Here is a 16477-nt window from a genome sequence, read left to right as displayed (position 1 = left end):
AGAGTCTTTTTTAAATCCTTTTTGCTAGTTAAATCTTTATACTGAATTTTCCAGATTCAAATTACTGTGTGGTTTCTGTCTCCTGGCTGGACTGACTGATACACTCCCTAGCACAGTACTCGGCACATATTGAGAACCAAATAAATTGTGGTTGAATTACTAAAATAATGATCAAGGAAAGAGGTATATACTGTTTATATACCTAAGTTTATACCAATGGTATAAACTGCTATATTTGTTGAAGAAGGGCTAAGTGGAAAAATCACTGAGGATTCCAACTTTACTGAAGATGGGAACAAATTATATACGAGGAACAAAACAGAGCCAGTGATAACATCAAGATTATGAGACTGAGAGCCTGGGAAGATGATGGTACTATTAGGAGAAGCAGACAACTGAAGAGGAGAAAAAGATGGTAATTTTAAGTGATTATTTATTTATTTATTTATTTAATTTTTATTTATTTGACAGAGAGAGAGACAGCGAGAGAGGGAACACAAGCAGGGGGAGTGGGAGAGGGAGAAGCAGGCTTCCCGTGGAGCAGGGAGCCCGATGCAGGGCTCGATCCCAGGACCCTGGGATCATGACCTGAACCGAAGGCAGACGCTTAACGACTGAGCCACCCAGGCTCCCCTTTAAGTGAAATTTTAAAAATTCATTTATATCTTGAGAGAATGGTGTTTTCTGCAGTGTCTCAAGTAGTTAATCAAGTTACTCCAATAGCTAAATATAAAATCCAAAGATCTCAATGAGTGGCTTACTGGGCAAATTGTCTCTTTCTTGCTCACACAGCAGCTCAAGCCCAGGGTTTGGTTTGAGAGCTCTCACATGGTGATTTAGGGAACCATGGTCCCTGCACCTCATGGTTATACCTCTCCCCTGGGAATCCCCTGCAGGAGCTTTTTTTTTTTTTTTTTTAAAGATTTTATTTATTTATTTGAGAGAGAGAATGAGATAGAGAGAGAGCATGAGAGGGGGGGAGGGTCAGAAGGAGAAGCAGACTCCCTGCTGAGCAGGGAGCCCGATGCGGGACTCGATCCCGGGACTCCAGGATCATGACCTGAGCCGAAGGCAGTCGCTTAACCAACTGAGCCACCCAGGCGCCCCCCTGCAGGAGCTTTTTCATCTAGATGCAGATGGGGGAAGACACAGAGAAAGAAAACTGATTTGGGAGTAATGACCACATTCTTATAACTGTGGCATGTTGGAGTGTGAAGGAAAGAGGAGGAAGTAGAGTCCACACCTCCTTAGTCTTATTAGATTACATTAACTATCCAAGTTTGGGTGAAGTGATCCTAAATGGTACGTGAGAAAGGAGCAAAATCTTCCTTTTTAAGCAATCAAACTTTTGTCTGGGCTTATTTATAAAATTAGTTAACACACTTGCCCTCAAAATAATGGCTCTATTCAGTGACAGCTTGGTATATTGCCCATAACTTATAACAGAAAAGCTAGCCTCCCTAAATAAGGACTACTGACAAGAAATACTCAGCTTGTGAATGCTTACTTCACAAGTACACTTTACATCATTTCCGGAGAAAAGTTACCTCATCATAATTATACATCAAATGTAACAATAATAACTAACACTTACTAAAACACCATTGTGTGGCACATCATGTCATGAGAGAAATATATAGATTATTTTATTTAAACCTCACAACTGCCATGGGAAATATCGTTTGGGCCCTCACTATGACCATTGGGAATGTGTTTGTTTGTTTGTTTTTTCAGTGTTGACAACAGATGGACCTCGATTCTCTATTTCCCTGGAGCCCTTTTTCTTTTTCCACTTAACTCCTGTGCTGTGGTAGCTTCCAGAGGCTGCCTAGGAGTTACCATGTAGGGACAAATTATGGGAAGAAATGGCATTATTCTTTCTGCTGAGAACCTGCTTTTGGTTTGAGAAGCATTCAAATTTCTACAAAGAAAAAAATATTAAAAGTTCAATGTTATATTAGTATTATAAATATAATGTTTTATTAGAAAGAGATCTGGCAAATATTTTACAACATAAGTAGAAATAATAATAGCTAATGCCTATAAAGAATTTACATAATTTCCCATTGAATTTTGGATTAAATCCAAGTTCTTAAAAGAAGTTTTCCTCTATAATATGGCTCTTGAGCCACATTTCCAAAATCACTTTGAGCTGTCCTCTTATTTGCTTTTTATGTTTCAGTTATAGTGGTTATTTCTTTTTCCTTCAGTTTCTAGAATATTCCAATCTCTTTCCTATTTTATAGACTTGCCACCTAGCTATTCTTTCTTCTTAGAAAATTCATTCTTTTAATTTCCTCCCACCTACTCCTTCCCATCTTTCATCTCACTTCTGAAGAGTAATTTTCTCTGAGCACTTAATGTGGACTAGATTCTCCTAAAAGTTGTTCTTCACAACACCATCTTAACTTACTTCAGAGCATTTATCACAATTTATTATATTTATTTTGTGTGTTTATTTAGTGTAAAAGCCCTGATTCATAATTCCATCTTTTATTCATTCATTCAGCAATTCTAATGAAGGAAAGAAAGAGATAAGAGTATAGTTAGAGAGATATGAAAGTCAAATATTTTAATATATGGAAGATAATTTTGAACATGTTTGTCTAGTTTGTTACAGCTATGTAGAGCTGTGTAATGAATTTTTTCATAATTTAGTGGCTTTAAATAATAACCACTTTATTATACCTTATGATTTTGCAGGTCAGGAATTTGGATGGAGCCTGGCTGGGAGACTCTTTTTTTTTTTTTTTTTTTCCATGTACCATGGATAGAGGTAACTTGGTAAAGTTCAGCGGTCATTAAAATCCAAGATGGCTCCATTCACATTTCTAGCACCCTGTTGGGGATGGATGGAAGGAAGGCAAGGCTCAGTTGGGAATCTTGACTGGATCATCTTTAACATGAAGGCCTCTAGTTAGTCAGACTTCTTTTTTTTTTTTTTTTTTTTTTTTTTCATTTTAATAGTAATGTCTCTCACTTGACTAATTCTCAAAATATATGATTCCAAGTCAGACCTTTTATATGGCAGCTCACAGCTCCAAGAGCAAGTGTTCTGTCCTGGCAAATAAGACAAGCACCATGGCCTTTAATGAATCGGTCTTGGATATAGGGCCATTTCCAGCACTCTCTAGTGTTCACAGCAGTCACATGGCCTCCCAAATTGAAAGGGAGGAAACACTGACCCCTCCTCTCCATTGAGAAGTGTTAAAGAATTTTCAATCACGTATTAAAATCTCAACAATATTTAGACTCTCCAAAACTATGTTAATTGAGTTCTAGATAAACAAGGACCAAAAATCATAGTTCTACCATTAAGGGGCATAAAAGAATAATGACAAACAGTTCTGTAACAGTATATATGTAATTTAAAGTCTTCCCCAAATCCACTAGTCAAGATAAATCTACCTTCTACTGTACTCCTAAAACACTATGAAAGTATATTTACTATAGGACTTACCACAATGCATTCAATAATTCCATGTTTCTTCTGTTAGAATATGGGGGCCTAATAATCAGTGTAATGTTTTGCTGTGGCACAGAGTACATACTCAATAAGTATATATTAGACAATGAATGCTTCATAAGACTTAAAACACAGCAAATTGATCCATAAGTTTGGCACAGAAAATCTTAACTAGGAGTTAAACAGATATTTGTAACTGGGGAATAAATTTATAATAGCATTTCTATGTGTAAATCCATTTCAAGGTCTAAATTAACAAGTTGGAGAACACATGTTTTGAATTCTGTCATTGTCTAATTCATATTGAATATGCATTTCATCTGAAGAAGTTAAGAACTCTACATTTTCTTCCTCCCTCTTGGAGACCTCTAGGGGACCTAAGAAATATTTTAGTCTCCAATAGTAGAGAAGAACATAGATTCCAGAGTCGGACTGCCTTCACTCAAATCCATTCTTCAACACTTACTAACTTTATGTTTTTTGATGATTTTGAAGTCTTAGTTTCTCCATCTCTAAGTGGAAATAATAGTAACTATTTCACAGGGCTGTTAAGAAAAATAACTATTATTCAGGTAAAACCTTTGGAAAAATAACATTGTAAGCATCTATCAAAGATACTCCATAATTTTTTGTATTTCAATCAGAAGAACTGGCACACTTACTTATGAATATGTCTAACTTTGTCCTTTCTGTATTTTGAGTTCTTGGAGGTAAACAAACTTGTCTTGTGCAACTTGCTATCGCTTAGAAAATTTAACAATCTTTTGTAATTATAGTTCGTATCTTGGTTTTCAGAGTTCTGTCATGTTTATTGTTTATACCCTTTTTAAAGATGCCATAAGTGGGTTGTCTAGGGCTTCCACCCTGCCAAAATAGTCTGGGTATAAAATTGTCCATTCAAAAAGGAAAGATGCAGGGGCGCCTGGGTGGCTCAGTCATTAAGTGTCTGCCTTCAGCTCAGGTCATGATCCCAGGGTCCTGGGATCAAGCCCTGCATCGAGCTCCCTGCTCATCAGGAAGCCTGCTTCTCCCTCTCCCATTTTCCCTGTTTGTATTACTTCTCTCGTTGTCTCTCTGTCTCTCTCTCGCTGTCAAATAAATAAATAAAATCTTAAAAAAAAAAAAAAAGGAAAGACCCGTTGGAAAATCTGTATTAGACAATTTGTAAGGTAACTCTTGAAGTTCTATGATTCTGGAAATTACTTAAAATTTTAAATAGGATATTTATTGAAATAAAATATACATATTGAGAGGAAACAAATAATAAACACCAGCTTAATTAATTTTCACAATTTGAACACAGCCATGTAACCAGAACCCATATTTAAGTACTGATAAAGTTATAATTATTTATAATTAAAATATTTGTTTATATTATCACATCTTCTCAAATATAAGATTATCTTTGTTTTGGCATTTATATTTCAAAGTCAAAGACAAATATTCTCCAAAGATAAAAAGAATTACATTACCAAAATGCTAAGTATGACGACACCTTCAAATTTTTGCCTTATACAGAATTGGTGAAGCTATTTTGAGTCAGGAATGTTTGTTTCAAAGGTCAATAATTAAAATCCCTTATAGTTTTATCACTTGTTACCTCAGAAGAAAAATTTACCCTTTACACAACGCCTTATCAAATAAGCTATCAGCTATATGATACATGTATGTACATTCATAAATAACAGTAAAGTACACATGGCTCCTATACTTAGGTTTTCAGTACTTAATTTAAGTCATTTTATTGATGGTGTTTCCCTAGGAGGTTAATCACTGGTCACAATACTGAAAAAGTTAGTAATGGAATTTAAATGACACTTGGAAATTGTGGTTGAGTCCCTCATGGACTTTCAAGTTTGATTTCCCATCAAGATACCTACCTAGAGAATCTTCAGAATTATAAAACACAAATACTTTGATATTTAGTGAAAGGAAAAAAAAAATCTGTTTCCTTTTTTCTTTATCTTTTTGCAGCCTATACTAAGTCAACGTTCCTCTGTGGTATGTAGATTCTGCAAGACAACTCTTCAGACATGGGTTTTCTTCTCCCACTTAAGAGCAAATAAATGAAAACTGTGCTTAAATAACCTTTCTGTCCAGAAATTAAAACTTGAAAATAGGAATAAATTGTGTTTGAGTTTGCATCTCATTTGATGTGCAGTCTCTCTAAATAGCATATAAATCTTACGAAAATTAAATGATTTTTCTTCAGACTTAATTCAATAGCACCAAGTCCCAGTCATAACTTTTAGCCAGGGATTTCAGCATGTGTCTTGTAGAAAGTATCAGGGAAAGAGTGTACAGAATATCGAGGAGTGGTAGGTAGGTAGCCACTAATTAATGAAAAAAGAGCCCTAAATAACTCTAAATATTTAGGCTAGATAGTTTAAATGTGCTTACAAGGGGGACTATTAGCCCGTTTGAGAGATGGTCAGTTCATGCATGGCACAATGCAGGTCCCTCAGAGGCACTACTGTGAAGGGAAACAAAGGGTTGGGCCAGCCCCACCCTCACCCATTCTCCTCCACTGCAACACCACTAGTTCACAAAGCCCCTTTCAACTGCTCCTTTATTCTGGATGTTTACTTATACTCATTCAGATCTCTTTTTGCTATCTCATGCACAGCATACCCCACCCTCCAGCAAGCTGCACCCTGAACACAACCAAACCACAAGCCTGCCCCATTGAAGAAAACGAATCTCAGGCCAAAGATTCAATCATTTGTATAAAGGCTTTGTGAGTTTTCACTTTTTACAAAACAGTAACTAAAGGTACCTTTATGCAAGCTAAAATAAATTTCTGGGGAGAAATACTCTGCAGCAACAAAAGGGAAGTTACAGTTTAAGCACTTTGGAGGGTTTGTTTCCTTGATATTTTAAATAACAAAGCACGGGAAAATATCACCTGAGTAATATAAAAATGGCAGAATAAAATATCTGTTGTATTCTAGAGTTGATATGCTTAGTTTTGAGTTTGCTTTTATTTTCTAAGGTTATTTTCATAATTCAGAAATTTTTAAATCCTGGAGTATGAGATAAATAAATGTGTATATATTACCACATGAAGTCATATATATATGTATATAAATACATATATACATATATATATATATATATATACACAAAAAAATAGCTCCCTATATAGAAATAACTTTGCAAGAAGTTATACCTGTAGAGGGGTGAGAGAACCTTTCAATTAAGGCCCCTCCTCAGTTATTAATCAGGAAAATGAATATTTTTTCAACAAATATCTACATTTAAAAAAATATAATCAGATCAAGGGAGTATTTAAAAGGTATTTTAAATAAAAAAAATAAATATGGTAAAATCTATGACAAAAATTTTATTTTTAATTTGAATAAAGTTAACCAAGCTCAGGTCATTAAATCTAATGAAAACTACTAATTTACTACTCCATATTTTTTATTTTGTAAAAAATTATTTTAAGACAGCTTTGATTTTTTTAAATGAAATGCATATTTTGAGCTATCTACAAAACCACACAATAATAATCAAGATTTATAATAGCATTACACAACCATAATATTGTGGGTTTTTTTCAGTATCTTTAAGGTAAAAGTTAAAATAGTTTTTCTAATCAAAGAAAAAAATGTTACTATTTCCCAATACCTCCACTTTTACTTTGGAAGTACACCCATGTTCAATCTGTTATTTAAGGCCTGATTTTTAAATTATTAAATATTATGAAGTGTCTATCTCCTTAATAACTAATAAAAGAGTCACATACACAGATTTTAATATTTCATTCATTCCTCTAAACATGTAGCTCATGTATGCGTTTTAATTGGGCCGATCTCGCTCTCCTAAACTCTCAACTACTTTCATTAAACACATGAGCATGCAAGCAATGATGACCCTTTAGAGCAGTCATAAATTTAGTCGCTGGGAAATGAGAAGGCTTCACAGATGACTTAATTTGCTGTGGGAACCTGCGCTTCCTCTGTGTGTAACCTCTGCATTTGGCTGCCTTTGACCTTCAACACCATCCACCTGCTGGAAGCCATGTTTGATTCTCTGACCAGGGAAACGCCTGCTTGACAACAGAATGGTATCATAGGACAGTGTGATGGAATTTTTCTTTCTCTGTCATCATTAAGGGGGTTCCCCCTATGGCGAGGGGAATGAAAAGTCTGATTTAATGTTCTCTGGAGAGTGGCAGGGGGAGAAAAGGCTCAAAGCTTCACATGCTGCTTTCGGAGTGGGTCATTTCAGTCCTTGTGGCGAATGGGATGTCCCAATGGAATTTGCCATAGACTGGTCTGAAAAGAAAGGGATTAAGACCCTTTTCAGGATGGAAATGTAACAAAAGGACCACTTTTATGATGTAGCAGCATAAAATAGGGGGCTCTATTGTGCAACTGATTGCTAAAGATCTTTGAATTGGGTAGCCAAGCCTGGTAGGCCCTATTCCCGGCGGGTTTAGAGGCTAGTACAGAATATGTCTACACTAGACGCAGAGGTCTGCTCTCATTTAGGCGCGAGTAAGAGATTATCAGTTTGTTCCTACATGATTTTTTTTTTTCCACACCTACCGAAAAGTGGCCTGTAGGGAGATTATACTCTAGTGAAAGTTGCTGCTAATTAAAACAAGTAATTAGTGTTCCTCCAGGCTTTGCGGTTTCACTCACTTTTGCCCGCCAGACAGCATTAGTTTAAAAGCAATCCAATTTCTAGCAATAACAGACTGTAAAAAAGTCATTTAACAAGTATATAAGTGTAAGGTTACAGTTCAGACGTTGATTTATCTCTTCTGGGCTATTTAGAAATACTGTAGCAAAGTTGAAGAGAAAGAAAGTTAAACAGCTTTTAAAAAAAAATTAACATTAAGAAAAAAGGCCACAGGCCTCAGTCCATTTACAAAAAAAAAAAAAAAATGACAAGCAAAAACTGGGAGAATATGAGATTTCCTAAATTGCATTAGGAAACGAAAATTGGATTTAATGCTGTTTTCTCATAGAACCCTCACTTAGCATTTTGTAAACAGATCATTTCATTAAGTCCTTTTGTTTCTCCTCCCGCCTTTGCTGAAACAGAGACTTTTTATTGACTGATTCTCATTGAAATGAATTGGAACAGTAGAGTGTAACACAACACGTTATTACCCCCTTTTTTTTTTCACAATTCCAAAATGACTAGCCTGGCTCTAGTTTGCATATCTGGTGGGAGGATTTTGTTAAACCAGAGAGATCTTGAGAGAGAGTAAAATGTTTTATTATAAAGAGATGTAACAGAAATTTATATATATATTTTAAAAACCCATACCTACACTGAATTATCCCCTGATAAAATACTTGTGTAATTGCTGAATTTTTGTAATCTGACAACCTTCTATAATTGCCACCTTGGCTGTTTAAAATGATCTATTTCTGAGGTTGATATCATCAAAGACACGCACGCTATTGTGCAAGAAATTCAATATAGCTCATCATTAAAACCACCCAGAAGTCTGCTTCCTCCCCTAACAAATTAATTCATAATAGTTCAATTAAGGCACAATTCTCAGATTTGTGAGTTTTCCAATGCTATATATATAATTAAAAGAAATGCTAGCTCTTCCTCTGCAAGACACATAACTTGCTATTCATTTTGTATAGTGCTAATCATATCAATAATATTCCATATGCGAAAAGACAATTATAAACTGTTAATACCACAAAATGTCAGCTATTATCACATATTCAACTAGTCGATTCTGAATTTAGTCATCTTCTTTAATGGATTACAGTTAATGAAGTATTAAGTAGCCTGATTTTGATCATTTCAGGTTAAAATAAGACTATAGACCTATCACATTTTAAATGCCAAATTAGAATATGAAGATGTCTTTCATAAAGTCTGGCAGCTTGTTTAAATTAATGAAATAAATTTTCATTATGTGATTTATGAACTCTAAACCATATTTTAGAGTTTCAGTACATGCTTTTCCTTTCCTAGAATTTACTTCCTATGTTTATTTAAAGTATAAGAGTTTTGGCACCAAGCTTAAAAGAAGAAATTTTACAAGTTAGCATACGATCAGTAAGTAAATGTATTTGAATCTCTGCTTAATTTTTTTAAATATCTATGGGAATAAAAAGTAGAACTTGTTCCAGCTATAATTTGTTGTTGTTTTTGTTTGTTTGTTTGTTTTTTCCTACGAAGGAATCTATGAAATAATGAAGACTGAACTCATTACTAAGCATATTATTGTAGAGATTACTTTCCTAGTAGAAGCACTCGTCTTCAGAAATTCTACAATTAATGTATAATCCTTGCAGAGAGTTAAATGTGGTAAATTGAAAGTTGCTGCCATATCCTACCTTTTTTCTTGATAATGAGCCCTATGCTCAACTGGCCTTTTAAGACACATTATTTTTTGTTTTGGTTTTTAGTGGTGGAAAGCATTCTTCCAAAATCAGCCTTTGATAGTATTTGATTTTCTTAATTTGAATTTAGGCTGCATCTAGAGAGTCTCTGATGGAGCTCAGAATTTGCTTTTTCTTTCAGGGCTGATAAGCAGGCGGATGTGATGGGGCTGCGGCAGCGCAGTCTGAGGGCAGCAGAGGGCAGACTGCACAGAGACCTGGGAGGCCTCTTTACAGATCGTGATGGAACCATAAGGGAAACCATAATAGCCCTCATTTTATGTATTAAGCCATATTTGCACAACAATTCCATTATAATACAGAGATAATCTTTAGAAGTAATTTTAAAACAGCAAATGTATAAATGCTGAGTCTCAAGTAAAAGAAACAATTTTCCTAAGCCAAATGTCTTTTGTAACGGATTTCAATGGTCATTTGATTCTGTTTTAAAGATAATTTGACCTTATGATTCACCCATTTCTTAAATGCATGTCTCCAATATAATTGTTTTCATTTGGAGTTGGAGTTAAAAAAAAAAAATAGCTAAATAATCCTCCGTGATTTGTTTTACTGCTTTGCAGCGCTTCTGTCTAACCCAAGGAAACTCTGAGTAGGTGATTAGTAGTATTGAAATTGATGTCTCCAAGAGTTTAATACCAGCTTGTTAAAAAAAAAGAAATCATCTGCTGAAGATGATGGTGACTCCAGTTCCTCTTTACATTTTTAAAAATATATTCCTTGCAATGTAGCTATTTAATCTAAGTCCACCCAGCTGGGCCATATATACAGTCTTTGAAGACAAAAATGGTATCATCTTTATGTTATGTAATAAAAATCAGTAAGTGCTTACTGAATTTAATATAAATGAATTTCTTTGATACTTTTATCAATATTTTACTAAAGATATAGTGTAAATAGCAACTTTCATTGTAAAATAATTTAGGAGTTTCTAGCAAAGATAAAATACATAAAGGATTATGTAGTTTGTGAGGCATGGTATTTAAAGAAGACCAGTCCTGTGTCATTCCGTACCACCGAGTGTCTACAAAGCGTAGGATTTATCCACTGCACAACAGGACTAGGCAGGAAGAATAAAATTAGTATGTATGAGAAGCTGCAATGTGCCAGGCATCACGCCAAGCACTTTACGTATATTATCTCATTTATTATAACAGTTTTGCAGATAAAGACTCTGGAGCTTAGGTTAAGCAACTTTCCCCACAAAGGTAAGGTGAAATCAGTACCTTCTTTGAAAAATATTTCTGGAGTACATCCTATGTGCTGCTCACTGTGCTAAGCACATCGTGGGCTTCTGTGGACAAGATGCATGAGCTCCCTGCTATCTGTATGTAGGAAACATACATCCTAGTAGGAACACATTGTGGATGAACATGTAAAATAAAATACGCAATATTAGTGGTAAGTATCTTATATAAAGATAATTTTCAGTAATCAATAAACAAACTTGTCTCCAAGGTAATGCCAATCTTTCCACATTATTTTGACCTTTCGACCTCAATGCAGACCTTTATATTTACTTCTATTATATTTAATCCTATAAATTGTAGTCGCTTTTCCCTAGATTTTAACTTCTTTGTGATTCCTGATATTTTTATTCTCTGAACAGCTGATGGCCAGTCAGACCATACCACTCGTGCCACCCAGAGCCACAGCAGACCGTATTCAACTTTTCCAGATTCATTTTATTCTTCAGAAATTTAGACTGCTATTGCAACCCTCTCTCTAAAGAAAATTGACTTTTCCGTCCCAATTGGTTCCACTGACCTTTGTCCCCTACTGTCTTGACTTACTCCCTTCTCTCTACTGCCACTTGTTTGACCCTGTGTCTTGTGTCATAGAACCATTTGGACACTTGAATGTCTCCATCTTCAGTATAATAGCTAACATTCATTAAATGTCTACTATGTGCCAATCGTTCATTCTAAATTTTCTTTACATTTACATCTCATGCAATTGTCCAATTTTTTTTAAGGAAAAGTATGGCTGTTACCACTGTTTTATAAACGAGGAACATGAGGTGCCAAGAAGCCCTGTCCCCAGAATTATACACTAGTAAGTGACAGAGCCAGGATTTAGAAGAAGGCAGCTCAGTGATTTTACTGGTAATTTCATGTTTCAGAGTCTTTTATAACACTGGAACCATCTTCCATTTCAAAATGGATGACCATGGAATCAAGTCTCTTTTCTCTCAACATTTTTGAAATGTGTCTCCTCCTTAAAGTCTGGGGTACAGGTTAAATTACATTCAATGTTCCTCTCCATGTTTTTATAAATTCTAAGTTAATAATATCACATCCTCCTAGGTTCTTAAACACCACTTCTCCAAATCATGTTACAATAGAAGGGAGAATGGAAGAAGAGAAAAGCACCGGGCTTTGGCTGTGCAGTCAGCCAGGTGCATTCAAATCTAGCTCTGCTGTTTGCAAGCTGTGTGACTTTGGGTAATTTACTTAAATTCTCTTAGACTTTGGTTTCTTTTTCTTCTCATGGAGGATAACATATGTCTCAGGGGGTTGTAGGGTGAATCAACTTAACATAAGCAAAGTGCTTTGGCATATGTTTCACACTCAGTAATTTTGATTTTACTTTTATTAGAACTAAGATTAAAGAGGCAATTCTTCTCGTTATTTCTTAGAAGTGTGAGAGAAATTTTTCCAAAAGTAAGTCAAGTTCTGTCAGATGCACTGTTGTTGGCTCTCTGGCTTATCATAGTCTGCATAGAGTCAGCCAACTATTCATTCATCATTCCTTCACTTCTTTATTCAGCAAGCAATGTAGTAATCAAGCATTTATAAGAACTATTTATGAGGATTTATAGAACTATCATACCAGGTTCTGTGCTAAACAACAGGATTTCAGCAGTACATGAGAGATAGCTCCCACAATCATGAAGTTTACATTCATATGATGTGATGAGAGGTATGAGAGAAGTAAGCAACAGAGCTAAGCTTACATTAACATTTATATTATGACAGCATTATCCACATCTTCTCTCTTGCAAAGTGGTCTGTACTCAACAGTTCCCCTCAATTTAGCTTCATCTATAAAGTTAAAACTTTTATCTAAATCTCCCTCTAAGATCTATTTTATCTCTTAAATGCTGTACTTCTACACTCATGTCATGGCTGGTTCTGTTTCTTTTAATTCCTACTTAAATTCCATCAGACACATTTCCAGTCTAAGGTTTATGGAATTTATTGAAAGTAGAATGACTGATTTGCAACCAGTATCACTTTTTACTCCTTCTATTACATCAGATTTGTACAAATGTGTACATAATAATATTTTAAATCCTGTTCAGTTTACCTGATATCTTGCTGAAGCTGTAAGTTTTGTAAGACATCATCTGCTTCGCTTCTCCTAATGATTGCTGGGTACCTACTATAGCCCCTTTTCTTCTTTCTTCATTATTTCCATTGTTTCTCAAAAAATCTTCTGTTTCTTTTTTTTCTGGACATTTCCCTCATATCTCTCAAACATTATTAAAATAATAATTTCTGCTACAAATTACACTGGACTGAATATGCCTGGAGAATAACCAACAGCAGACTACTCAACCCAGTGCAATAAGGGAAGCATTCAATATATACTTGAAAACACACTGGAGCCTCAACCCTGGTATTCTTGGATTGAATCTCTAAAAAAAAATAAGGGGGCGCCTGGGTGGCTCAGTTGGTTAAGCGACTGCCTTCGGCTCAGGTCATGATCCTGGAGTCCCGGGATCGAGTCCCGCATCGAGCTACCTGCTCAGCAGGGAGTCTGCTTCTCCCTCTCCCGCTCCCCCCTCTTGTGCTCTTTCTCTCTCTCATGCTCTCTCTCAAATAAATAAATAAAATCTTTAAAAAAAAAAAAGAATGAAAAAAATAAAAAAAAAATAAGGAAGAACAATTGGACACACTGTTGTCTGTATAGAGTAGTATTTGTATGAACATAGACAGACTCTTGGTGACCTGCCACCACAATACAACATACATAGGACATACAGCAACTTCAGGTATGACCTTTTTTTAGCATCCTGTAACTCCTGTATCTGGCTATTCTTTTCATCCATTGCATTTTTGCCATGTTTACTTTTCATCTGCCTCTTGTCCTACTATATAACTTCATGAAGAAAAGAAAATTTAATTACTACTGTGCTGCCAGGACATTCCTTAAATACTCACTGAATGAATGCCGTGAAATGGTTAATATATCACAGAAAAAATAATGAGATTAAAATGCCTGTGTTGGTATTATATAGTATATAAAGAGATACTTGTTAAAAGAGATATAATTTTGACATTCTAAAGCAAAGCAGTTTTACAATTATTGCATAAATTTAGAGTTAAAGTCATAATTTCCATGTATGGCTCCAATTCTGAATACATCATTTCACCTTGAAAAAAAAATGTTGAGTATCGTGGAAACTTCATTGCCATATCTACAAAATAATGAGTAACTATAGAACAAATACTGGGAAACCAAAGTTTTCTTTCCTTCTAATCATGATTTCATTCATGAAATAATTTTCTGGGGTGCCTGGGTGGCTCAGTCTGTTGCCTCAGGTCATGATCTCAGGGTCCTGGGATCGAACCCCACGTTGGGCTCTCTGCTCAGCAGTGAGCTTGCTTCTACCTCTCCCTCTGTTTGCCACTCCCCGCCCCCCTGCTTGTGCTTGCACTCTCTCTCTCTGTCAAATAAATGAATACAATCTGAAAGAAAGAAAAGAAAGAGAAAGAAAGAAAGAAAGAGAGAAAGAATTTTCCATTGAGTGCTTATTATTTGCCAGACACAGAGAAGAAGACACTATAGATGCAGAAAAAAGTACTCCCTTGGGCAGCTCACATATTAACACTGGAAAGATACAGAGAAGATTAGCATGGCCCCTGTGCAAGGATGACACACAAATTCATGTAGATGCAGAAAAGAAAGATATAATCAACACTTTTGACTATTTTTTGCCTGAATAGAATGAGGAAATCTATAGTTGAGGTGTGGAAAAGGCTAGTATCTAAATAAAGCAAAGAACTGGGTTCCTAATAGAGCGAGGAGGAAGTGAGCAAGGGAGGACAGGGGTAACAAAGCCAGCCTCTGAATGGAGACTATTAATGATGGGCGTTCTTATAAATGAATAGAAGTTATGTAGGACGATCAAAATAATCACATTTCAATATGCCCATGATAACTTCTTTACCGTGTGGACTAGAAATTTCCACTAATTAAAACTGATTCTGCACCCCAGTGTTCATAGCAGCAATGTCCCCAATAGTCAAACTATGGAAAGAGCCGAGATGCCCTTCAACAGATGAATGAACAAAGAAGATGTAGTCCATATATACAATAGAATATTACTCAGCCATCAGAAAGGATGAATACCCAACTTTTACATCAACATGGATGGGACTGGAGGAGATTATGCTAAGTCAAGCAGAGAAAATCAATTATCATATGGTTTCACTTATTTGTGGAACATAGGAATAGCATGGAGGACATTAGGAGAAGGAAGGGAAAAATGAAGGGGGAGAAATAGGAGGAGGAGACAAACCATGAGAGACTATGGACTCTGAGAAACAAACTAAGGGTTTTAGGGGGGAGAGTGGTGAGGGGATGGGTTAGACTGGTGATGGGTATTAAGGAGGGCAGGTATTGCATGGAGCACTGGATGTTATACGAAAAGAATGCATCACGGAACACTGCAACAAAAACTAATGATGTACTGTATGGTGACTAACATAACAGAATAAAAAAAAAACTGATTCTAAGCAATTTGATTCATGTTTAATGTGTATGTTCTTTGCACTTACACTAAAGAACAATCCGCAATTCGCAAGTTTTGTCTTAAATGTAAATGTCAACAATACTCTTGTTTCTTATTTAGTTCAAGAACTTCAGCAGCACAATGAGAACAGTGAACCACATTTTGAAGCTACCTGTCCCTGCAGGTAAATGTCCCTCCTTATTTCCTTGCTGATTTCCAACTCTGAAAGGTATCATCTATACTCCATTATGATCATTTTCTTTTAACTAAATCTAGACTTTTTCCTACTTACACTCCTTTCAAAACCAGCACCTTCCTTTCTTTCTTGTGTCCCAAAGTCCTGTAGCAGTTTTCTCTCATCACCACTGGAATGGCTGCTGATTAATCAATGAATGCACAGTTTCTTCTAAAAATAAATGAGCCCACTTGACCAAAGTTTTCATCGTAACTCATAAGAACCATGCTTATGCCTTTTCCAGGGCCCAGGACTGTGGATTTATTATAGAGACCTAATGAGTAAGTACATAGTTGATAAACATTTCTAATATATTTGTTACAGAGTATATGGTTCAGTCAACCATCATTTATTCTTTTATTCCCAGTCTCAATAACAAATTGTATCTTACTAGTTGTTATCTTAGTGAAGGTAAATTCCAAGATCATGAGTTTTAAGAGTGTAACAAGTACATTTTATTCCCATCAAACATTTAACTTGTGCCCTCTCTAAATATTTCCCAACTACTTGACTAACTCCCACCTATTCCAAACTTTCCAAAAATGTCTTTCTTTCTATTTCTGAAAACCACCCCTGTCCCCCTCAGGGCATGACCAAAGCTCCCTTGGTAAAGAAGAGCACTGTAACTGAAGCCCCAAGATCAGGATCCAATG

At 35.6% G+C, this 16477-nt stretch overlaps 1 pseudogene; it reads left to right on the top strand.

Annotated features, from left to right (window-relative positions):
* Positions 1-14655: 14655 nt before the first annotated feature.
* LOC116632482 lies at positions 14656-14767 on the top strand (annotated as a pseudogene).
* Positions 14768-16477: the final 1710 nt, after the last annotated feature.

Source organism: Phoca vitulina, unplaced genomic scaffold (assembly GCF_004348235.1).
Source record: "Phoca vitulina isolate PV1807 unplaced genomic scaffold, GSC_HSeal_1.0 scaffold6, whole genome shotgun sequence".
Lineage (NCBI taxonomy): Eukaryota > Metazoa > Chordata > Mammalia > Carnivora > Phocidae > Phoca > Phoca vitulina.
This window is presented reverse-complemented; position numbering and strand designations above follow the sequence as displayed.